The sequence below is a fragment of the Nannospalax galili genome, unplaced genomic scaffold (genome assembly GCF_000622305.1).
Source record: "Nannospalax galili isolate Female #2095 unplaced genomic scaffold, S.galili_v1.0 scaffold127, whole genome shotgun sequence".
In the NCBI taxonomy this organism is placed as follows: domain Eukaryota; kingdom Metazoa; phylum Chordata; class Mammalia; order Rodentia; family Spalacidae; genus Nannospalax; species Nannospalax galili.
This window is the reverse complement of record NW_008360326.1, coordinates 3,204,374-3,230,748: the sequence shown is the minus strand read 5'-3', so window position 1 is coordinate 3,230,748 and position 26,375 is coordinate 3,204,374. Positions and strand designations below refer to the sequence as shown.

The 26,375-nt window shown below is 41.4% G+C and overlaps 1 long non-coding RNA gene across 1 annotated transcript in view; it reads right to left on the bottom strand.

Moving 5' to 3' along the window:
* Positions 1-22,955, bottom strand: part of LOC115068914 — a 31,141-nt gene extending 8,186 nt beyond the window's left edge. The window contains exons 1-2 of the long non-coding RNA XR_003848252.1: positions 22,831-22,955; positions 174-258 (exon numbers count right to left, since the gene is read on the bottom strand). This is a non-coding gene — a long non-coding RNA (uncharacterized LOC115068914). The remainder of the gene's footprint in view (positions 1-173; positions 259-22,830) is intronic.
* Between the last annotated feature and the right edge of the window lie 3,420 nt (positions 22,956-26,375).

Here is a 26,375-nt window from a genome sequence, read left to right as displayed (position 1 = left end):
TTCTGTTGACAACAGTCTCACTTCCAACAGGCTTCTCTAGTGAAATGAATCAAGTTCATGGCCTTAGGATAGAAAGACAGGAGGATTTATTGATCAGCCTTTGTTGCAAAATGTATAAAGCTTGCCTCTTGCTCTTAGAGAGCCATTAAGCTGAGGCGGGAATTTTGCAATACCTTTCCAGGTGTGGTCTATTTCCTTCTGTTGACAACAGTCTCACTTCCAACAGGCTTCTCTAGTGAAATGAATCAAGTTCATGGCCTTAGGATAGAAAGACAGGAGTATTTATTGATCAGCCTTTGTTGCAAAATGTATAAAGCTTGCCTCTTGCTCTTAGAGAGCCATTAAGCATCACTAAGGATGAGAGCAGCAAGTTTTCCCATGATTCCTCTCTGATGAGTAAGTGCATGTATAGTCTTGTGGCACATAATATGTCAATGAACAGCAGACTACATATACTACAATAATGCCATAAAATATAATAAAGCTAAAAATTCCCACGACCTAGTGACCTCACAGCCACTATGACATCTCAGCATCCTGCATTACTCATGTGTCTGTGTTGATGCTGGCATAAACAAACTTACAGTGTTGCCTGCCATATGAAAGTCCAGTACATAAAATCATGTTCAGTTTATAATGCCTAATAATAATAACTGATTATTTTACTGGTTATGTGTTCACCATGCTGCATGTCTGCCATTATTGAGCGTATTCCTACTTATAAAGATTATAAAACAGCATGCTATAGCACTCTGGCAGCCACTTCATATATCTCATGTTTACCATGTCTCTCAATTGCCCTAGGGGCCACATGGACTGATTAACCTCTGTCACTGAGGTTTATGCAAGTACTCTAAGAGGTTCAGCTGTGACAATGTCATGCATTTCTGAGGATGGATCCCCATTGTTAAGCAACACATAACTGTATTTCAGGAATTCTCACACAAACTGTTTACAATGACCTTGTGGAGAGAACGCTGAAGACACAAAATTGTAAAACTCAGGAAAAACTAGAAAATAAAGAAGGTGGAAGGTGTGTATTTTGGGTTACCTAATTCACAGGTCTGCTTGTCCCAGCTGACGAGATACAGACTCAGAATACCAATAACCAGAGTCTCTTTGACCGTAATATTTCTTTGAACAAGTTATGTCTCACTTTATCAAGCAAATAATATATTTTAAAGGTGAATTTGATTATTTACTCCCCTACAGAAACCCTTTGCTAGGATCACATTTCCGAAGTCCAAATCTCAACCATTTATAGAGAGCACAGACTTTCCACTCTCTGCCCTTGCCTGTCTACTCTCCCTACTCCTCCAGCGCCTCCTTCCTCCTCTCTCCCATGCTGTGTGTTACTCTCAGCCCTCACATGGCTCTTCTATGGTTCCCCCATCACTCTCTATAAGTTTCTTTGACTTGATATTCTGTGTCATTCACTTCTTTCTTATTTCTTCCTATAGAACTCCCATTGGTTTTGCAAGATCACTGGAAGACGCCATCAATTCTGCAGCTCCCTCTCACCACAGCTGATTTCTTCTATTGATATCCTAGTTGGATTTGACCTATTTAATTAAAGCATAGTAATAGTAATTATACCACACACATTGGAGTCAGACTGCCTCTATTGGAACCTTGCTTCAGCTGTATGATATGAGATATTACCAAATTCTCTTCCTTGCTTTATTGACTTGTAAAATAGGGATTAAAAATCATACCTACCTCACAAGTTATGTGAGAATTCAATGAAAACAATTCTCAGAACACTGTGTGGCATACAGTAAGCGCTCAACAAATGTCAGTCACTAAAAGTGAGGATGTCCTCACTTTTCCATCTGCCTCATGATCATACCAGTTCTCTTTGAGGACAAGGCCTGGGACATTGAGTCTTTCCAACACATATTTCTGCTCATAACCTCAATGAATTACTTTTTTCCTTCTTCTTAGTTTAATTCAGCAAGTTTTATCTGATTCTAGCTTTATAATTTCAGAACTTCAATTGTGTCTTGGAATTCTTCAAGGCCCATATAGTGCCTTGTATTCAGATTCTCCCATTTCAAAGCAGTGATCCAACCAAGCTGACTCTCCTTCATCCAGTGGCCCTTGTCTCTCTCCCTGCCTTCCCTTCTCTGCTCTGTTTCGCCCCATGTAACTTCTTTTGTCTTTGTTTTCTATAGAGGACTCTATTTTATTCTTATGGTTCTTTGATCATTTAGAAAGGAAAGAGTTAACAGGAAGTGATAAAGATATGGGGCTTCTCAGGCGAATGTACAGATTGCCTTCACTATTTCCATCTGAATATCAAAAAAGCGTGTTGTTGTATTTTAGGATGTAAATTCACAATTCTATATGCCTACTATAATTTTGAATACTGTTTGTTGACAAAACTGTGCTACTAAGCTTCAACGATAATGTGCAATTTGTCACTGTTCCTATAATGTGAGTTTGTCATTCATTCCCTTTCTAAATTCTCCAGCCTATACTGTTTTCCAGTGTAGTCATGTTATTTCTTAAAGAAAGCAATGCTAGTAAAATATGTTTTTAGAAGTACATCAGCATCACTGCTTCAGAAACCCTTATGGCAGTTTTCAAAACTCAGACTCCAAGGCCACACATTTCAGTCTAGCCAGAACCAGTTCTGTGGGGAGGGCCCAGGATCTTGCAGGTTCAACAGAACCTCCTGGGGATTCTGGGCTTGCCTACCCTTCAGAGCTTTTCCTCTGAGAAAAGAGGCTTAAATCATTTTGTCATGGATTCAGACTCAACATCTGGAGGAGCAGTAGGATATTAGCAAGAGAAGAGATGTGTTCATAAGAAAAAAGACATAAAAGACATCCCTATCACCCGTAGAAAGGTCCAAGTCATGTTGGGAGTGTGCTGAGGTCATGACTATAGCCTCATATCCACTACATTGCATCAGCTTCAGGATCACCACTGCATTTTGGCCATGAATTCCACCAACATGGGTGACTAAGACTCTGAAAATCATAGGAATAAAGCTCTTCACTTTCCCCATTTTTCAAATTCTTACAATCCCCAGTCATTTCTTCAGATAACTTATTTTGACTTAACATTGCTAATATGTGAATATATTTTCTTCCTAAAATTGTCTATCTCCCTCTGTAAGTATCCCCAGACATGATTGCTGGTATTGTATGGTATGCACCCTTCTAAAAATATTTCTGTGCCTTACCTGTATGGAAATGTATACAGACAATATATAGGGGAGTTGGTCTTTTATTTTTATTTTTTATGAATTACAGCATACAATGTACATTGTTTTCTAAATTATTCTGTCTCCACTTAGTTTGATTTTAAGGTTTTTCTTCGTTTTTAGAAAGAACTGCTTCGTTAAAAAAAAAAGGTTACATTGCACTCTGTCATATGGATGGTCATTGTTTATTTAAAAACCTCTCTATTGATGGATTTCATATTGTGTTTAAGTTTGGCTTTTGTAAATGATGCTGCAATAATCATGCTGACCCAGGCCTCTGTGTGCTCACGTGAGTTTATCTGCAGAAAGACTCCAGGCATGACATATTTTAAATTTGCAGAGTTAGTGCCAATGTCATCCCAGGTGTCTAAGCCAATGTTTGATGCTTTCTCTCCTGTTAGGAAGCATCTGAGCCTCACGCACTCTCGTTTGTTCACCATGTTCTGATCTGGCTCTGACTCTCTTCCCCTGGGGTCACTGAATGTCTGACATGGTCTTCTGGACTGCCTAGGGTGAGGTGCTCAGGAGTGAACTACGTTACTGACCGCAGAACCACGGTGAGACCTGGGTAACACAAGGTTTCCTACTCTTGTTTCAAGTAAATTGGTCCAAAATGACCTTGATCTGCTTGAACCATCTTCTGTTCAAAAAGTAGGAAAGCTGTATAAGGTGGACTTACTGCTCAATTGTCAAGGGCATGAGGTGGTGCCATGTATCTTAACAGTAAAAATAAGTTTGCTTCTGGGGAGCTCATTGCTAGAGGGAAAGACTAATTGCAAGAATAAAGCAGGTAATAAAATTGAGCTGTGAGTGGTTAAATACTAGGTATCAACAGTCACAAGTGCATAGAGCAAGAAGAAAAGAATGTGCTCTGAAGACAGGTCGGTAAGAAAAGCTTCAAGGACCAAAGGAGATTTCAATTGTGTCTACATTGATATAAGGACTTTGGGTGGGGAATTAAAAGGGCATAGATGAGGGGAGGACTTTGGAGCTGATTGGAGTAGAACATTAGCAACTAGGGTTTGAATGGCTGCAATATAGAGTTTCAGCAGGAGAGGAGGGAGAAATGAGATTAAATGGGTGGGATAAGTAGATGGGATAGAAATGCCTTAGTCGTTAAGTGACTGGGTCACTTGCTCATTATTTCAGCAAGAATTGAAGCTGATGACACTCTGTTCACTAGCAATTGCTGATTCTTATACGATGGTAAATAGAATGCTGTACTAAGAGTACAGGTGGAAGAAGGGAGTAGTGAGAAGGGACTGGTTAAGATGGTCCTCTGTGTGGTAGTATAAACACGGTCAGGAGCAGCCATGGGACTTTTTTATGGCATAAGCAGAGGCACATTTAGGAATGAGAAAATGAGTTGGCTCTGAAGTGGTCCCTTTATGAGATATATAGAACCCAGACTTACTAGGAGAACCTACTCAGGGGTGATCTCTCTCTCTCTCTCTCTCTCTCTCTCTCTCTCCCCTTTCTTCCTCCTTCCCACCTCTTCCCTCCCTCCTCTTCCCTTCTCTCTTCTCTTCTCCCTTCCTCTTTCATTCTCTCCTACTAGAAGATGAGAAAGGATGGAGCTGCTTCCCTAACTTCCCTGTTTTCATAAGATGTACAACACACGAATCTCTGCCAACAAGACCTGGCATGTACCCACACTGAGATGGTGCATAGGGAATGCATAACTTTCATAAGATTTACACGTGATAACTTTTGATTCCATTCCTTGGAACAAATGATCAGAAGGTTCCAGACAGAAATGAATAGAAGACTACAGTGGGACCTCAGTAATAAAATTCCTTTTTCCTTGAAAAGCATCCTTAGTGACCACAAAGATACTTTTGAACAAAATTAGATAGCTGAGTAGATACTGGTTCCTGGATCCCTAGTTTTCCTTATAAAACCCAAATTTTCCCACGTAAGCTACAGGAAATGTTTCCCCAAAGACCAGCATTGCAAGCGAAGTAAAACAATGTCATTCTGCCATAATGTCAGTTCCCTTCAAGTGAAGCTGCAGGGCCCTGCATAGCTATGCCTCCCTCTCCTCAAGGCAGTAATAACAGTCCACAATATATTTGTCAAACTCTGGGTTGTTCTTTCTTTCTTTCTTTCTTTCTTTCTTTCTTTCTTTCTTTCTTTCTTCCTTTCTTTCTTTTCTTTTTCCTTCCTTCTTTCCTTCCTTCCTTCCTTCCTTCCTTCTTTCCTTCCCTCCCTCCCTCCCTCCCTCCCTCCTTCCGTGCCTCTTTCATCTTATTTATTGAGACAGGGTCTCTCAATCAAACCCAGAGCTCACTGACATGGCTAGTCTTACTAACCATCATTCTCCAGGATCCCCTGCCTTCCAAGGCTGGAGTAACAGGAAGGTCACCCATGCCCACGTGGAACTTTACATGAGTTCTGGGGATCTTAACTCCAGTCTACACCACTAATCCATCTCCCCAGCCCTGTATTGTGCTTTCTTAAATAACCCCAACCATGAACAAGGTCAAGGGCCTCCCTTGCTACCTCCTTATCATGCTCTTTTCCCTAGCAGGAGAATAAGAGACGAAACATCCAGGTTCTTATTATAAAAGTTTGGCTATCTATGAGAAACTCCGTAGGAAAAAAAATGATCTACACTTTAAGTTGAACACCAACTTCTAGATTTAGATATTGGGCAAATAAATATTTGGAGGCAGTCACTGTTTACTAATATATCCAAGTGGTATTAGCACAACGGATTTTTTTACATTAGTTGGAAGCATCACCATGTGACACTTGGCATTCTGGAATAGGAGGTACATCTATAGTGTCTAACAATACTTTGAAAAGACATTCCACTAAACAAGTGGGGGTGGGCACAGCGGAGCAAAAATCAGATTCCTTGTTTTCATTCTAGAATCCAAAATATTCTTTCCGATATCAACTGTGGCTTTCACATTTCAAGGTTTTTTCATACCTAGTTTCCTCTAAGGCTTCTTATTTCATATTTCCTCAGACAGACCTCAATGTTGACTATCATGCAAGGTAATTGAGAGTTTAGATAATAGTGTTTTAAGTAATTGGGAGAAACCAAGCAACCTGCACCCAGAGGTTGGGGGGCTTGAGACATGTCCATAAGGATACAGTGAGGATATTGGAAATTTAGTTTGCTTTATTGCTTTCTCTACAAGCACAAAGAATCCCATCAATATCAGTTGGTTTCCAATCAGAGGAGTAGAAGTGAAAACATGAGGCTATAATTTTGTTCATCAAAAATAGAGGACAAGATTCATCTGGGGACATGTATAGGTGACATGGTTGTTTGTGTACATATATCCTGGGATGTGTAAGTAGATGCATTTGGCCAGAGGACACAGGCCAGGGCAATATATTCACCCCATCTGGAAAATATTAAAGAAAGCCTGGATGTAGGGAAGAGAATAGAGTTGTGGCAGAAACATCTGGTCTCCCAATCTCAATATTTCCAAATGTTCAGGAAAGCCAGGGAGGACTACTGGTGGCATTGTCACACAACTTCTGAGACAGCCAATTAACATATATGTGTCTTTGGACTTACAACCCAGATGAGATGAATTCAACTCGTTAGGAGCAACAAGCATACATGGTTTCTGTCTTCTTCCTGTGACTTCAGTAATATGTGCCATCTTTTGGGAGGGACTGTACCATATTCCTAACTCACATAAAGATGGAGAATCACCTTGATGGTTTCCGCAGAACATAGTTGATAGTTAAGTACATCCATCCCGATCCTCTCTAGCCATCAGTGTTCTATCTTTTTACTCTCTATATAACAGAGTTTGTCAGATTTGAGAGACTAGAAATTACACCTTAATTAAGCCTAAAATGAGACCTTAATTAACACTCCACTGGCAGTGAATATATAGGAAACAGCAGGATGTAAAGGGGAAGTAAAAGGAAGAAAACCAGAGAGTCGTGTCCTAGCTAGTCATCATTTTGGATCCAGTCCATAAGAAGAGACTGGCAGGCTGACATGAAACATCTTCATGTGTTCAGGTGGCATCAGAGAAGCTGCTGTGGCAGAAGCGAAGCAGACACAGGTCTGGAAAACTTGTGCTAAGAGAGCTGCTGCACCAGAGGCAGAGAGCATCAATTCAGTCCCTAAGCACACTTGTAGCACAGATGCTTTCTGGGCCAGCTAGTGCATTGGTACTGCTATTCAGCCTCTCTAAGGAAATGATGGAGAGGGAGGAATATTCTTGGGAACCAAAGGATTCGTGTCAAGGGCTTCCCCCTCACAGATGGAAGCCTGACTTTGGAGTAGAGAGAATACAGTTCTTACCAGGTCTGTAAGCATTCAGAAAGGGTCACCATGCTAGTAACATCTTCAGCTGACACCATAAGGTTAAGGCTAAAGACAAGTCTACTCGGCTTTAGCAAACTGTCAAGACAGAAGAATCCCCCAAAGGCAACTGACTATGAATAAGGGAAGACAGTTCAAGGGAAATATGTATACATGCAGCACTCACCTACATGGAAAAGCCAGGTGATTCTTACTATTAAAGCAATAGACATTATCAAAAGACTGGGTTAGGAAAAACAATCAAAGAGAAGCAGGAGAAGCTGGTGCCCTGCTTAATATCCATTGGAATAAATAATTAGACTCATATTGGCAATATTGGTAGCTGCTGGGCGAGGGTGAGTCAGTTTTCACTAAGAGTGTGATGCTAGGTATATTGGCTGTGCTCCAGGATGGACCAATACACAAGAGTATTTGGGGAACACAAAGTAGACTGCATAGGCCTTTAAAAATAATAAAGAACATGAAGTAAGGGGGGCAGGAAGGTGGGGGTGGATTTGAAAGGAGATGGGAGAGGGGCTCTGAATATGATCAAAATACATTGTATGAATTCCCAAGGATCAGCAAAAATATTGTTTAAAAAAGATATAGCCTCATCCCCAACAAGTAGCCCTTATGGTATCAGAAGTTACCAGGCAAGCTGTCAAGGGAAAAAAAGTAATCAATAGTCCTATCCAGCTATAAGGTGTATGAGTCACAACCACTGTGACTAGCAATGACTATTAAGTGGCTATCAAGCCTAGCGATATATCCCTAATGGTGCAACAGTGGCATTTTTATCTTGGAGATAACCAGCTATCTAAATGGCAGTAGTAGGCTCTCCTCTAGGGTCTATGATCTCTCCAGCCACAGGAATATTGATGGCTAGTCTGGTATTGTAAGCCTAGCCATCCATATACCTGTGGCTGGAGAGGTCATAGACCCTAGAGGAGAGCTTACTACTGACATTTCCTGAATCAGTCATTATAACTGTATTCTAAATATTTATTCTTAAATCCACATATAATATAGCTGTCACCACTCATCAAAGAAGCTTATTTTTGCAACAGATGGAGACTATTACAGAGATCCATAACTATTCAAAATGCAGAGAATAAGTGACCATGGGGTGCCCAACTCCAATTGATGTATTTATTATAATGCAACATCTACACCCTAAGGCTCAGGAAACATCACAGAAGAGGGGGCAGAAAGTCTATAAAAGCCAGAGGACCAGGATACCTGCTGTTAGATCATGTCTTCTAGACATGACAGGGAAGCAGGACCTGTGGAAACTAAACTATATGGTTACCTAAACAAGATCTGCTTAGTGAAAGCACCAGTTGACATGGTAGTGTAGATGAGAGAAATTTCACAAGGTGTCACTTCTAGATGAAGAGCTACAGGCAACCAATGGCTGCTGAGAGAGAAAATCAGTTTCCTTCAGGGATGAGCATTCAGATATCTTATCAAAAGAAATTAGCCCTAATACATATGGGCACCACTAAATGGATTCATTAAGAACTCATGTATGAAAATCTCAAAACAAAATAGAGTTTAAAAAAAGTTAGAAAACTGGACCTTGGGCCAGGAGGAAGCAGTGACTTTTCCAGAACCATGCAGTATTTTTCCCACCACTCTTTTTTTATTGAGCTTTTAAAATTTCATACATTACCCACTCATATCCAGACCCCCTCCCCCATTCATGCCCCCCATCCCCCCCCCCGAACCCTATACACTCAGCCATAAATGCTGAGTCTTATTCATTCAGGTATTTGTACCCAAATTTCCTTCAGTGTAAATGCATCTGCTGGAGTCTAGTCAGCCCATCCAGTGATTATATGTAAGTTACATTCTCCCTCACCCAGCAGCAACTAGTCTCAAATAGTTCTCTATCTAGTGCTGGCCCACCACCTATTTCTCACCTCCCCTTTGGACCTTTGTTTAATTGAGCTGACGTGGGTCCCACGTTTGATACCACCACTGCTGCAGGCGCACATGAGCAAGCCTCCGGTGGTCTGGAAGCCTCCACCTCCTTATGGTTCATGAACCAGCCCTGGCTCTTACAATCTTTCTGCCTCCTTATCTGAAATGGCCCTGAGCCATGGGTGGGTGAGGTTCCATACAGGAGTCCCACCCTACGCTCTACAGTCTCTTATTCTCCAAAACTTAGCCAGTTATAGCCTTCTGCGTGTATCACACTCTGATGTACATGGAAGCCTCAACTGGTGAGAGCTGAGGGGTGCATTATCCCTCTCTCTCTACCCCTTATTCCGCTATGTCCCATGAGCCTTGGTTGTAGAGATTCGACTGCAGATGTGTCACCTAGTACTGGGCATCTCCCAGGTGTATGTTCTCTGAGCCTGACCAGATGTGCAACTCTGCAGTAGCCTCCATCTGCTGCAAAAAGCATAGCTTTTAACCCTTAGAGCTGACAGTCATTTGCTGACCAGCCTTCCTATACTCTATTAGTGATTAGGTGATGCCAACAGTATGCTAAGGAGTAAGACACACTGAATGTAGGTTGGAAGAATCCAACAGCCCTGGCAGCAAGGCAGCAGTTGCCCAAGTAGTTTCATTCTATAACAACCCCATTCCGATGGCACCATGAGTCTTAAAAAAGAAAACTCTATAATTTGTTTTTAAATTTTCAGCCCCTTATATTGAGCCAATGCTTAAGAGACACTGGAATACAGACATTATGGCAATCTAAACAAACCTGCAAGATCCATATGGTCACTGCTTCCCACAATGGGCTGAGAGAAGAGAGAAAAATCACTAATGCCTTTGAGTCAAGGGATGCTAGGAATTGCCCCAAACTCCCTGGAGTGAAATGGAAGGAGCCTCCCCTAGAACGATCAGAGAGAGATGGCCCTGACACTTTCCTTCTGCGTCTCTAGGTTTCCAAACGGTGTGAAGATACATTTCTGTTCTTTTAACCATTCAGTGTGGTAGTAGGTGATGGAATTTCCTGGAAACTGATTCAGCACCATCATTCCCCTACTTCCTGTGAAAATTTATAAAAAAAAAAAAATAGAGTACAGGCAGATTGCATCTCCCTGTCTGAAGTGCCATAGAAGCCTGAAGGTGAATGAGTTCAAGACAGGGCAAGGCATAAAGGTGGAAAGAAAGCTGCCCTGGAATGGTGGTCCCTGGCAAGACATGCAAGCCATTCTGTGTTCTACTAACCCTGATATTGCTCCATGAAAACTTATACCACTGATGAGATGGGCCCTGCTCAGCAAAAAAAGGCAAGGGTGAATGTAAATACCTTTACTGAGAGCTCATTACATGTAGGCACCAGTCGACATGCCTCACATGTGACAACTCACCTAACCTTCTGAGGCAGGAATGATTAGTGTGCTTACTTTATAGGTAAAGCTGTCTCTAAGTTCTTACTTGCTTATGATTACCAAGGTACTTAGTGTTAGAACCAGAATTTGACTCCAGGCAGTCTCTGAAGAACTATGGCAAGTTCATAGACTAGGAGATTTAGAAGATTCATAGTTCAGTTTGTTGTCTATTTAGGAACAGCTTCCATTAGGCCCTAAACATATGGTGGGCCAACAGCTGAATACACTACAGTCTGACCTGACAGGTCTTCCCTCAGTAAAGAGATCTGAGCTGGTTGGTATTCTCAACTCAAATGTTTTCTGGAGTCAGATGGAGAATATTAGTGAGGAAGGTAGGCAGGTGGCTTGCAGCCTAGAAGAAACAGCCATCAGGAGATGACAATTATTCCAGCTCCTGAACTGGCCCGAGGGCTCTGTTCAGATTCAGTCTCACAGAAGCACAGCTCAGGGAAGGGTCTGTGAGTGAAACCCTAGACAGTGTGTGCTGTTGGAACCAGTTGAAGCAGTCATGGCAACCTACTCTTGGTGGCCAGAGAGGCCTGAGGAAAACAGAAGAGGGAAAAGGGGAGGGGCAGAGATGAACAATCCATGTTGAGCATCGTCTCTGACAACTCTGGGTAGTATTGTGGATGGTTTGTTGTGATTTGTTTGTTCTCCTCAGGATTTCTTGTTCATCCTCTAAACATCTATGTACATAGAAGATATTATGGGTAGGTGTTTTAGGAGGATTCTTTGGCAGAATTTCCATGCTATTGTCTCCGGAAACTAGACCCATAGATGAGAATAGGGTGTGGAGGTAGAGGGAAGGAGACCACAGAGAGAAAGGGATTGCCTTGCTAGAAGAGCGGTCCTCTGAGGGCAGGAGGATGAGTGAGAGTGAAAGATTCCCAGGAGAAGAGGAGGGCTGAAGGAAGGACCCCTTTCCTGAAAGAGTATTCAGCTGCCAGAGACCCACAGGCACCTTTCAAAATACAGGGTCCCATGTGAGAGCCTGAAAAACTACCCCAGGCATAGGTGAGAGATTAGGCAGGTGGTGAAGGGTAAGATTAAATTTTCTGACATATCAGAGTGAAAAGTTAACTTATGGAAAAATAGATAAACATATACTATTTCTTTCACTCTTGAACTCACATATTTGGGTTGAAATCTATAATAGACAGGAATGGACCAGATTTGCATTGAGTGAAATTCTTCCATTTATGATCATGCTTGGTCTCTAAGACCATAACTTACCTGGCTGTCACAGAAAAACCTTACCATGCCATACACAGAGGGTATCAGCACCACACCTGTGTCCCCTGTGATCTGCCTGAAGTAATCAAGCCACCTGTGTCCTTTGGGACCTGGCCCATGGCCCTCTTTCACTGAGTCCATGTTTTGCTATGTGGAGTCAGCAAGAAACTCCAGTATGCCTTTTTAGAAGATCCTTATCAGAGTAATGGGAACCCTTGCAGGAAGATTGGTAAGGGTGCTTGGGAAGAGCAAGGTACAGAAAAGAGCCTTAAGCTTTTAACTGGCATATGTTGGGCATGTGCCATGGACACCTTCACAGAGTTCTCAGGTATGGAATAAACTTAAGAAGTCATGAACTCACCCTCTAGCCTTTGCTTTATCCTTTGCTAAGTACACGAAGGAAAACAGTGTCTCCAGGGAAGGAAAGGGAGACTTGAAAGGATTCACTCAGACCGTCTGATTTTATTGCTCTGTAATGTTATCTGCTCCCCTGGAACTGTGTAATTAGTATATAGAGATATTCAATGTGAGACTGTTTGTGAGATCAAGTATCACTGTGTAGCCTCAGATGGCCCCACACTGCCTTAGCTTCCCAGTAGCTGGGATTATAGGCGTGAGCCACCACATCCAGCATGTATGAGATGTATTACAATGATGAGATGGGTGACAGTATTGAAGACTCCTGTATAGAAATGCAAATTTCTCAAAGGAGACAGAAAAGATAGCTTTTGTGGGAGATCATTTGAGTTTTTGACTCACTCTGTTTTTACCCGAACCCTTCTTTTGGTCTTCCCCGTGGATCCCATCCTGGCCCCTGAAGGAACTTGAAAGGACAAGACAAGCCCATCCTGAACTCCCTCTATTGAGGTCTTTAGGAGGCTAGTTGTTTATGTTACAGAAAAGGCAGCCCACCAATGGCATAAAGGAACTTGTCCCTAGTCTAGACTCATTTGTCACCAGGGAAGCTATTATACAAGCAAGAGGTATATTAAAGGATCCATCCCAGTTGTCAATCACTTCTTCACTATTCAAAATCTTACTTTCTCTTTCACGCCAGCTATATTGCTATTCTTTTTTCTTTTAATTCTTTGAAGTCCAAATAACAAAGTAGGACTCACCCTGTGGTCTGTGGCCAAGCAGAAGGAATGTTGGGCTTAAGAAACAAAAAGCCTGGATTCTGGAGTCTGCTCTGCCACCAAGTTCATCCCTGCGTCAGTAAAGAGAAGAGATGGAACCCAGGTGACCACTGTGTTTCTGTCCATCTCTGATGGTGACCCCTGGATTCCTGTCCATCTCTGATACTCTATAATTCCACAGTTGGTCACAGACCAAGGCTGGATTCTTTGTTTAAGGGGTCCCATTCTCTTCTTAGTTCTAGTCATCCTAACAGACACAAGTCAACAAAAGAGACCCATAGCCAGACACCAGTCTAAATAGAGATAAAAACAGCACTTTTGAACATGCCTCACTAATCACATCTGTGGTATCGATTTTTCTAGACCCGTGCCCCCTGTGAAGATTGTTTAGTTTTCCTAGTGGGATGAAGGAGCAATCCCTAATTCTCAGAGCAGTTCCTTCATGAAACATGATCTGGGCCCAGCAGTGAGGCATCATAAGACTCAAACCAAAAGAAGTCTAGCAAGAAAATGAAAGGAAATTATATGAATAAAAATATATGTCTTTTACTACTATTTATGTCTGCCATAAAACTCGTTTGACTGTCATAACTTATCATATGTGCTCCAGAGAGCAAATGCCACAAAAACCAAAATCCATAATTTCTTTCAACCACCAAGCGCCAGCTGTAAACCAAGACACCCTTGTTCAGCAGTTTTGCTCCTCATAGTGGGCAGCTGTGCCCAGGGATGTATTTGGGTTTGAACCAAAAGTCTGAGTGTGGAAAGTGTGCAGCTGGTAGGTTGGTTTGGCTTCAATTCAGATTCAGTTCCATGAGCGCCTCCCCAAATGATGTGCCTTATTGGAACTGGGGTTAGCAAGTCTGATGTTGCAGTTTGCTGTTGTAGTGAGAAAGATTCTGACATAGCCCATGAACTCCAAGAGGTCAGGGGTCTTTTGCTTACAAAAAGTAACCCAGTTACCCACATACACACATTGCCCACTGTGACCTGGTTCTGATAGATATTCAAAGCAAAGGGCAAAATGGTAATATCACCCATGAGCACAATGATCCTACTGTTATATAATCTCTTGCCCTCCACCTTCCTCTGGAATAGGAACTTTACTTTTTGGTGAAAGTAGAAAAGACTTTGTAAAGGTCTTTGTCAAACTCATCTCTTAGCTGGAGCTATAGCTGTACTCATGAGGTTCTGGGTTTGATCCCCAGTACTGAAAAAAATATTCATCACATTTTCTTTTTGGCTTTTTATCCTTGCTAAGATCTGGACTCCGGCACTCTTGTTGAGAGGCAATCCCAACTGAAAAAGCCTAAGTGAGGTCCAGTAGGAAGTAACAAAGAGAGGAAGGCTGAAGATCTGGGAAAGAGCCTGTCCCAAGAAAGAAACAGTGAAGAGAGTGAGAAACGCTCACACGGTATGGGACAGAATTCTTGACATGGACGAATGGTACTTTTCTGGGTATCTCAGTAACTGGACAAGGTACCAGGTGCCAGATAGCCAAGAGAGAAACTTTAGAAGTGGATGGACGTGTTTGAGTCTTGTGTGGGGACTCACAGTACTCGGAAATAGAGAAAAGCTGAGTGTCTTACTCAGACTTTAGAATTCATGAGAGGCTTATTCCTTGGTGGACAGGGGATCTTTTACTTAAGATGACCACATGTCCTGTCTGGGACAACTCCAGTTTCTGCTTATTGTCCTGGGGTCTTTTCCGACTTAGCTTTAGTCACGGCTTTTTTCCTTTTTCCACAAAGTACTGTCATTAACAGTTGCATTAAGATAAGCCAGAGGGGTTGGGTTGGATCCCACTGTTTACTTCCAGCTTCCTTTGTGGTCCTGGAACAGCATCTGAGACACATTTTAATACATGATTTTATTGGAAAGTGACCAGCAATAGTTCATCTATATTTTCCTGACTCTCCACATGCAAAACAACATTTTCTTTTTATTTATTTATTATTTACTTTAGTGAAGTTCTAGTTTATTCTGTTACTGTGATAAAACACTGATCAAAACGAGCTTGAGGGAGGAAATGGTTTATTTCATCTTACACCATCAAGGGAAGGCAGGGTAGGAGCTTGAGGCAAAAACCTGGAGGCAAGAACTGAAGCAGAGACCATAGAGGAACATTGTTTACTGGCTTGCTTCCTCCGGTTTGCTCAGTTGGCATTTTTATATAGCCCAGGCTCATCTGCCTAAAGATGACACACCCAACAGAAAACTGTGTTCTCCTACGTCAATTAGCAATTAAGAAAATGCCTCGTAGATATGACCACAGTCCAGTCTGATAGAGGAAAATTTCCAGCTGCGATTCCTTCTTCCTAGGTGTGTCTATGTTTGTGTCAAGTTGACAGAAACTAATCAACACAAATTATTTATTTTTTTACTTTTAAATTAACTTACAAAGTATTAGCTATCATTATGGTATTTTCAAACTGAAGGTGTTTTAAGAGCTTCTCCTCCCCCTTCTCTCCCCCTTGCTGGCCCTGTCCCTCCCAAGCCTGACCCCAGTCTCTGTTCAGCTTTCATGTCACAAGTGTCTTTTTTGCCCTCCCTGCCTCCTAGTATTTTCCTTTAAAGGAATGTGTGAGATATCTTCTGATTAAATAAAATATTTTGGTGAATGCAAGTTAGGTCAGATGGATTCCTCTAGTCTCAGGTAGTGATGTATGAAGGCCATCAGTGGTGGTATTCATACTAGCTGGTATTGGATATCAGATTTCTTAAGCCTATAGAATGTGTTATAGGAAGCTGGCAGGTGACCAGTTGGTGATAGGGGGTTCAATAGAAAATTTTGGATCTTAGGTTACTTCTATCTATCTGTCTGTCTATCATCTATCTATCTATCTATCTATCTATCTATCTATCTATCATCTATCTATCTATCACATTTATCTGTCATAAACTCCCTATATATATATATATATACATACACACACATAGAGAGATACATACACACATATACACACAGAGAGAGATATACACACCAGGAATAGAGGACAGCAAAAAGAACTGAACAAAAGCAAAACTGAAACCAAGCAGGCCAATGGAAATCTCATGTTCCTGGCATCTCCAGAATCTTGGGGCCTCTGTTGAAACTTAGGCTTTCCCTTCATAGCTTGATACTTAGCCCCCTCAGGAACCCCATACAGGGAATCCAACCCTATCTGGCCTCAGATGCTTTCTGAAATGTTGGTGCCAGCCTTCCTGACCCTGTTACCATTGCATTTTTGTATACCTTCAAAAGCAGCACATGGAATATGCCTCCAGGTTCTACGACCAGCTGCAGACGTTGCCTGGCCCCTCCTTATCACCTTTATAGATGCCTCTGAGTACAAGGGTGACTGAACTTTGGAAAACATTTCCCTAAGAGGTTGTTTTCAAGCAGGAAACTCCTGCAGTATAATTCCCAGTGTTTGGCACTCTCATTTTTATGCTCTGGAGCCTTCCATGGGTGATGTTTTGCCCGTCCGTCCCAGTACAGGGCACCAGATTTCTCTTTAATTACACTAACCTCTTCAAAGAGTGCAGCTGCTTTATCAACACCTGCTCTGTCCACAACTTTAATCATGTTCACACTCATATCCTTTGCAACCTGCATATTTTTCATATCTTTGTTTTCTCTCATGTAACTCTAAGAGCAGCGAACGCTAAGCATGCCAAATCTGTCTTGAAATTTCCTTTACCAAAGAACCAAGCTGTTACTTTAGAATTTAAGTTCTCTAGACTTTTCAGAATATGGGTTGAATACAGCCAGGTTCTTTGCCAGAATCAAACATAAATGGTCTGTACCCCAGTTAGAGTCTTTGTTTCCCTCTGAAAGCTTATGATCATATGATCACAGTATTTACTGTCCATATTTCTATCAGTAGTTTGGTCTTCCACATTCCTACCAGGATGGTGCATTAAGTTCTGCCTACACTACTCTAGGGCTTCTCTAGCCCACAACTCCAAACTCAAATCCATTTTCTAAACCAGTTCTAAAGGCCTAATGAAGCAATGGTTAGGTTTTTCCATAGCAATAGCTCAGCATCTCAGAATTGATTTTAGATAGAAACTTCTCTTGGCTGTGACCAAATAACTGACAAGAATGAATGTAAGGAAGGAAACATTCATTTTGGTTCTCTGTTCAAGGGGAGAGAGTCTCTCATGATGTAGAAGGTGTAGCCGTGGCAGCTCCACAGTGGCGGCAGGACATGGCAGCTCCTTGCTTACATCTCAGCAACCAGGAAGCAGAAAGAGATAAAGGCTGATGCTCAGCTCACATTTTTCCTTTTTCTCTGTCATTCCACCTAAGCCTGCAGTTCAAGAAATAGTGCTACCCACAGTCAGAGTGGGTCTTATCTCTCTGAAATGCCCTCACAGACATACCCAAGAGTGGGCTTCAGTCTCCTGAGTGACTCGGAATTCAATTAAATGGGCAATGAAGATTAACTATGACAACAGGGTCTGGAGTAATATCACTACTGTGTGAAAAACAGAACACACAAAGCTGTTGAAGAGCCACTAGCATCTTTTCTGAACTTTAGTGGTAATTTTAGGAAATACATATCTGAAGATGACAATTTAGCATGCACAGCTGCAGTATATTTATTATTTGATATAGCACAACTTTTCATTTAGATTACATGTCTCTTCTAAATTAATTTTACTCATATTTTATTCCAATATTTCTTGTGTCTATATGAAAAACAGAATGAAGGCTCATCTGTTTTAACTGTATTCACAGAGGGAGAATCTGGCAAACAGTCAAATGAAGACACCTTTATATAAATGACACAAATGATTTAAAAAGAAAATATATTGTAAATAATCCTAATTTTTGGTTCTGTTAAATGAGGATTACAGTTATATACTGCATTGTCAATTCACTTAAAAACTATAACATTGGCAATGTAATGTGGTACAATGCTCTTTAATTGCAGAACTCAGGAGGCAGAGGCAAGATCTATGTGAGTTGCAGGCCAGCTTGGTCTACTAGAGAGTCCATGCCTGTCAATAAGGAAGTAAATAATAAATAAATAAACAAATTTTTAGAAAACTATAATAGTGATCTTTTTATAGTGATTAGATGAATGCAAATACACGTGAAGAATGATACAATGTTGTTTTTAGAAAGTCAGTAGAGTATAAATGGGCTGAAACAGTTGTCATTTACATATAACTTATAATTTTATCAAACAAATTTCAATGTTCTCACATGTAACATAATCATTGTAGCCTGGACTATCTCTTCCTGCCAGAAAGTAAGTGCTAAGAAAAAAATTACCCATAATGATAAGAATGTAATGAAACAATTTCAGCATCAAAATAAATAACATCATTTTGAGTTATAGTCTGGAGTATAAAAATAAATATTGAAGAATCTATATCAGTATAAACAAATGATTGGATAAAAAAATAAGAGGGAAAGAAGAGACTAATATTCCTTATTGTCTTCTCCAGGAGGAGCTTAATGGCCCCCACTCCTACTCTTATGTGTGGTCTTCACTTAATGACCAGCTTCCAGAAATTGGAAATTTTACAGTGTAGAATTTTGGCAAATGCTGAATTAAGTGACTAAGACTGACATCATCAATGTTGATGACATATGAACTGTTGGGAAGGGACTTCAGTTCAGTGGTATTTTTCCCCAAAATCCATAATCCTGGTGTGACCACAAGAAATACATTAGACAAGTTCAAATTGAGGGACATTCTGCAATACCTCACCCATCACCATTCCCTTAAAACTTTCAGGGTCATGAAAAACAATGTTACAAGGATCACATAAGACTTCAGAGTCATGACCACTAAGTGCAATGTGGCAACCTTGAATAAAAGGAGAACAATAGTGGGAAAACTAGAAAAATCTGAGTAGAACATAGACGATTTGGCTGGCAGTAACACTGGTTTCTTAGTTAGGACAAACCTCCATAGTATATTATAACATCAATGTAGAAAGCTGAATGAGTCATATGGGGGATAATCCTTTGTATTAATTTGCAATAATTCTATAGATTTGAATTTATTATAATCCCAGTACCAAGGGGACTGAATTGTTGGTCATAGAGACCCCAAAGTCCCCCAAAACAATATAGACTCTGGCTGTTCTTCCTGGATACCCTTCAGAACTAGATGATAAGACCTTGTTCTTGAAGATATCACATAGCTTAGTTGTAAGATACAGAGAAATCAAACTGGAACCGAGTTGGAATTTTCCTCCCTGCTGGTAGTTCTCAAAGTGACAAAAGTTGCCATGTAGGCTGTTTGGGGAATGAAGATATCAATGATCTTTCCATCTGTGAACTCCATGGACTACAATGGCAATCTGCTAGGCAAGATGTACCCCCTGGTTCAATAGTGGCACTGCTATTTTGGGAGCAACAACCACTCTCAGATTAGATTTGAGGACCACTCCACAAGAGGAAATCCATGCCTAGTACTATAAACCTGGTCAGAAACTCAAGGTCAGGGAAGAAATAGGCTCTAGATGGGAACTTAATACTGTTATTGAGATAAACTGACAGGGCACCAAACTACATTCTAAATATTTATGTTTATACTCACAGGCAAATGCTACTTTTATCTTTAATCAGAAAAGCTTCTCATTGAGCTTGTGAATATGGTAGCTCATGGCTACTTAAGGTGCTTACAATAAGTGACAGTTGAGTGCTTAGCCCTAAACAGGACATCTATACCATTCCCTCTAAGGCCCAGAAAATCTCACAGAAGGAGTGGAAAGAATGCAAGAGCCAGAAGATAGGGAGTAGAGCTGAAATGCTATCTTTGTGGCATGACACAGCCATTACAAACAGGATCTCAAAGCAGCTTCATTTGCCTACACTGGATCTATACAAAATGGGGCCTGTCAAAAGCCAATTATGGATCCAGGAAGTGTTGATAGGGTCACCACTTCCTACTGAACTGGCTATTGATGAGTTCAGGGGAGGGACAGTCATTATCTTCGGTTGTGTATGCGATCGGGAGCCACCGTATTGAAATGGATAGTTCTAAACCCACAGCCATGGTCAGTTAAAAATCAGTGGGTCACAGAACAAAACAAAAAGATGTGAATGTGAGAAGAGGGATCTGTAAGGAGGAGAGGGAGGAGACAGGTGGGAAAAGGGTTAGAGAGGATGGATGGAGGATGAGAGTAAACAGAATACACTGAACATTTGAAATTGACAAAGGAAAGGACAAATCAGACAATGAATAAAGTTATATGTAATACACAACAATGATTCAGTATGGAAAAGGACACAAGTTCACCTTGATGATCCTCAAGAGTTAGATTTTTTAAATATTTGATCTGTTAAAGTGCTTTTAAGTTAAGCATATTTAACTTTTCTGTTCTCGAAATTGCGTTTGTTTTTGACTTGAATATACTGAGAATCTTTCATCAAAGTGTCTGATAATCGGAAGGTCCCAAACACCAGAATTTGGAGATTTTCGTGGAATTTTAGTTGTTGACAACAAAGACTATGAACAGAATGCCATTGGAATGTATCCTTTTTAAATAAATGGGGATGGGTAACAGGACAGATTATGAGAGGATAGGAAAGGGGGGCAGGAAAAGGAAAGGGAGAGAGATGGGGGAAGGTTGAGAGAGAGGGCAAAACAGAGAGAGAAAGGAAGAAAGAAGAGGAAGGGGAAAGCATTAATTTGGGGGCAGCTAAAAAACTCCTTATCTAAAATTTAAGTTTAACTGGCTTCTCATGTTATTATTTGGTAAATCTACCACCACCAGTGATGGAGAAGAGACTGGTTTCAGCTCACCTTGCTTATTTCACAAACGTCTGAGACTTTCTCTGTTATGTGTTGTGTTAGTTATTTTTCTTATTGCTGCACTAAAACATTTCAACAAGAGCAACTTAAGAAAGAAGGGGTTTATTTTGGTTCACAGTTCAAGGATTCAATCCACTATGCAGGGAAGTCATAGTGGCAAGAATTTGAGGGTATGGGTCACATTGTGTCCATAGTCAGGAAGCAGAGAGCAATAGATGCTCAGTTTTTCTCCTTTTTATTTAGTCCACATACCCAGCCCTTGGAATGATACCACCCAGATTTGCATGGATCTTCCCATTTTAATTAACTTCATTTAGATGATCTCTCACTGGCATGCCCAGAGGCTATGCTAATCTAGGTAATCCCTCACAAGCATGCCCAGCGTTTTATCTCCTAGGTGATTCTAGATCCTGTCAGGTTGCCAATCAATATTAGCCATTACATGAGGAAAAAACATTGGAAAACATAAATTTCTCATTCAAGAATGTCATTCCCTGTGACCCTCCCATGAGGTCTTGGAGAAGTTACTAAACTTCTTTGAAGTCTATGTCTCCACGTGTAGCATGGGAATAGTTTCAGTCTTAGGCTGGTTTGGTATATAATAAAATGCTGATGCGGCTTGATAAAGTCCCGTGTATTAAATAACACCTACATTTTTATCCCTCCAGAAAACATCTTTGGCAATACTGAAGCTAAATTAGATTTGTGGACTGAGTTCCTCTGACGTGTGCCTAATGGATTCAAACTGCCAAATTGCCCTTGTCAATTTAGCTGGATTTATAATCACCTAGGAGATGCTGAGGTTCAACTTTGGGTATGTCTGTGAGAGTGTTCCCAGAGAGGATTAATTGAGGGAGGAAAGATCTGCCTTGAAAATGTAAAAGCCATGGTAATGTCTGAGGGCCCAGAATAAAAGGCAGAAGGAGAAAGTTAGCAGAGCACCAGTATTCCTTCTCTGCTTCCTGACTATGGACACATAGTCATGTGTTCATGTGAACAGACCTGCTCCACCATGCCTTCTCTGCCATGATGGAATGGAGCCTCTGAAACTGTGAACCAGAATAAATATCTCCTCCCTTATATTGCTTCTGTCAGGTATTTCTGTCGCAGGAATTTGAAAAGTAACTAGTATATAACCTGCCCTGTGGAGAAACCTTCTCTTCCAGATCCCCCTCCCCCTTTTTCTAGAGGCAAGAGGGTTCCAAGGTGGCAAGAGCAGCAAGTCACAGCAGACCCAAAGAGAGGCCAAATTCTTCCTTTGGGTTCACTGTTGGGGAGAATGCTGGGAAACAAGTGGAATATTGTGACATCTAAGTGTCCCCTCTAGGAGCCCTGAAGTGTTGGCTGTACATAGCCTAGGAAGCTAAAGCATTGTAGCCCAAGGCTGAAAGGGTTCCTGCAGAGCCATTGTATTTAGCTTTCTGATGGTACTGCGATGCAGAGGAAATCTATTCTCCAGAGCTTAGGTTAGTGAGCTAAGGTAGTGAGGTCCTTGCCCTATTCTTCCTAGGTTAGAAGGTGGGAATGTTCTGTTCCCAAGCATATCTTAATCTAGTCAGGGGGACAGAACCCCACACTATGCTGCCTTATATCCATTTTCTTTTTGCTTTTATTGTGTGTGTGTGTGTGTGTGTGTGTGTGTGTGTGTGTATTACTGCAAAGTGATAAGCCAAGCCTTACCTGGCTTCAAAATCTAGGATAACAATTACAAAAGGAAGAGGAAAGCATTTTTTGAAGGAACAAATGGGCTTGACTCTGTGGTTTAACTAATGGTTTTCACTGCTTCTGCCTTGGGATCCCTCATTTCTTTCTTCAGATATGAAAAGAGATGCTTCATAGTATAAAGGGTGCTACTTACCTTCGTTTCTTCTTTTTCTAGGTAGAAAATCTTGATTAAATGGACTTTTAGGCTGAACACAGCTTGAGAGGTCACTTTTATACAAACGTCACCAGAGTTGATCAAAGTACTCATTGTAGATCCTGTGTGCAGGATAGAACCGCTGAAATTATTTCAACACAAAGCTGTATGTGATGGCTCATGCCTGTAATTTCAGCATTTGGGAGGTTGAAGCCAGAGGAAAGGCATGAGTTTAAGGTCAGCCTGGGCCATATAGGGGGTATGAGATCTTGTGTTCAAAAAAATGGTTATCTCGGTTCAAAATAATTCAACGTGCCTTTCAGTCTATAGAAATCAGAAAAACATCCTCCAGCTCCTCCTTACCCAAGACCTGATGAAAGCCCTGAACCACCAGCTAAAGAGACTTCTCTGTCACACTCCCAGGCTCCAGTGCTCTGCTGTGTTGTATGGCTTCTATCCCTTCATGTCCCTTATATCCATTTTCTTTTTGCTTTATATATATACTGCAAAATGGTAAGTCAAGCCTTACCTGGTTCAAAACCTAGGATAATGATTACAAAAGGAAGAGTCATTACAAAATGACTCAGTGATGATTCAGAAATCACTAGCACACCAAGAAATTTCAGTTAATTTCAAAAGCCTTTTTTCACCTGATTATACTTGTTTAGGTGAAAATCTCTCTCCCCCCTCTCTACACATGTGTATATATATACATACATTTGCATACAGAAACACACATACATATCTAAAGAAAACAATTGGACTGATTTTTTACTAAATATGGGGTATGTATTTGGGGTTGTCTGCTCAAAAACAAGCTATGGCAATAAACATGAAATTTGCTTTGAAAGCGTCTGGAGAACCAGGAGTTATTCTCATCAGAACAGGTTTCAAGAGCATCAAACCATTCAAAACTTAAGAGATGAGCAGAGATAACACATGAGTAGCTACATGCATTCCCAAATGAAAGTTACAGTATGTCACAGTATAAGTGCTGTTGATGCTGATTTACCCATCAGAGCTGTTCCTCACCCTGGGAGGCAGATGTGTGTGTGTGTGTGTGTGTGTGTGTGTGTGTGTGTGCGTGTGTGTACATTACTACATTACATGTTCCAGGCACTGCTGAGATTATGTTACATGAATTATTTAAACAAATATTTATGCTATTATCAGATCTATTTTACAGGAGGAGGGAAAGTAGTTCAGAGGAAGTATTAGCTGTGTAACCTCAAAACAAATTACTGAAGTGGAAAGCTATGATCTAAAGCTCAGGTGATCTATTTTAGCTTCATTTTCACTTGATTATTTTGTTGTTTGTTTCTTGGGACAGGATCTCATGCAGCCCCTGCTGGTGTTGACCTCTTGATCCTTCTCTCTCTCTCTCTCTCTCTCTCTCTCTCTCTCTCTCTCTCTCTCTTAGTTCTGGGATTATAGGTATGCATGGCCACACTTCCTGGTCCATTATGCAGCTCCTGGGCTTTCCCATCCCTCACTACCCTTGTGGTGGTAGCTGTGGCAGCACCCTCTGGTTTGAGCTCACCACACTATAGTCTGTGTTAACATCATGCATATTTTCTCCCTCTTATCTGACCTATCTACTGAGCTAGGAAAATTGGGCTGACATGAGGGGATTGCTTGCTATCAGAAGCCTGCCCTCTCATCTGAGATCTGACCTGTCTGGGAGAGATTCCAAACCCAAGATAAAGCATTGTTATAGCCTGGGAAGGGCAACTATCCTCCCTGGAGGTTTGAGTGACATCAGAATGGCCAAGCAAAGGGATTCATATCACCTACTTTCCAGAGGAAATTTAAAAATAGCATCAGCCTTTTTCTGTTGGCAGGGTGGTAACATTATATCTGGGCCACCACTGGATGCAATCCAGCTATTGTGACTTGTCCTTCAGGAAGGCAACGTGGTTTATGCTGAGGCTTCAGAACCCCAAAGCAATTGGACAATTGTCCACTTACCTGGTAGTGGACAAGAAATTCACATTTAAATTGGAATCTTTCGCTCTGATTATTTGGTTTAGTTGTTAATATTGAGCAAACCAAATGTAGTACCACAGAGCTGGCAGTGATCCACCTTGTCCTGGGCAGTGGAAAGAATGGGGTGCTGTGTGCTCATTCATTCATTCATTAGGCACCTGCTACTTTCCAGACATACTGAGCCCTGGAGCCACAGGATTCATATAATGCATTCAGTTTCCTTGAGACACTCACAGTCTGATAGCCTGGGTTCCAGTCCCAGATGTAATCTGAATAGCTTTATGCTCTATAACAATGCCTTGCCCTTTTTCTGAGTCTGACTCTTGTTAAGTACATGAGATTAGACTCAGAGCTTTTGCTAGGGATAGGCACCAGCTTACACCACTGTGTAATATTGCCATCATCCATTCCACAAAGATGTATTAGCATCTTTGATAGAAATAACATGAAAGAACACTGTCTCTTCCTTTGTGGAGTTTATGGTCCTGTAGAGGTAAGAATACTTGGACAAGAGAGTTAAATGCCATGAGAACTGCACTACAGGGGTAAAAATAAGACAATGAGGGGGGTGGAGAGATGGCTCAGTGGTTAAGAACACTGGTTGTTCTTGCAGAAGACCCGGGTTCGATTCCCAGCACCCACATGGCAGCTAACAACTGTCTGTAACTCCAGTCTCAGGGGAGCCAACAGCCTCTTCTGACCTCCGCGGGCATTGCACGACACGGGTGCACTTACCTTCATACAGGCAATACATGCATACACATAAAATAAAAAGACAGTGGAGGAGAGTCAGGGATAGGCTCTGTGGAGAAAAGCTGAACTGAGTCTTACAGGATAGGGAGAGTAAAGGGTTAGAAGAGGGAATTCCATGCAAAGAAAAGATTGAGAAAAGATCAGGAGGCAGGAGGGATGATGAAAATCATAAGTAGGTGACATGACTGAAGGTATAGGAAGGAGAGACAGAAGCTGGAAGAAGAAAAAGGAGGTGAGCAGACAGAAGGAGGGAAGAGGAGGGAAGGGAGGACAGGGAAGGGAACATGCCAATATGGCAAAGACTAAGAAGCAGACCAGGAGTTTGAGGGTGGAGCTGCATTGGTAGAGTGTGCACCATGCACAGAGCTCTGACTTTGATCTTCAGCACATCATAAAATAAAATGGTGTGTAGCGATGCATTCTTGTAATCCAAGCACTCAGGCGGTGAAGACAGGGGGATCAGAAGTTCAAGGTCGTCCTGAGCTATCTAGTGAGTTCAAGTCTACCCTGGGCTTATGAGGGAACCAGATTATAAAGGACTCTGCCCCATGCCTACGACTTTGGACACGAACTTAAGTTCTGTAGAGATCACAGAGGATCTTAGCAACAAAGATCTTCCAGTGTTGAGGTTGGAAGTGAGCTGTCCAGCATGCCCAGCTTATATTGAAGGGAGTTCAGAGAAGGCAGTCCAGAAGTAGACTGACCTGAGGCTTAGAAAGAAGGCTTCCTCTTTCGACTCTCCCTTCTTTCCCTCCCTACTCTCACCTCACTTTTCCTTTCCTTTTCCTTGGAATGTCTCAGATATT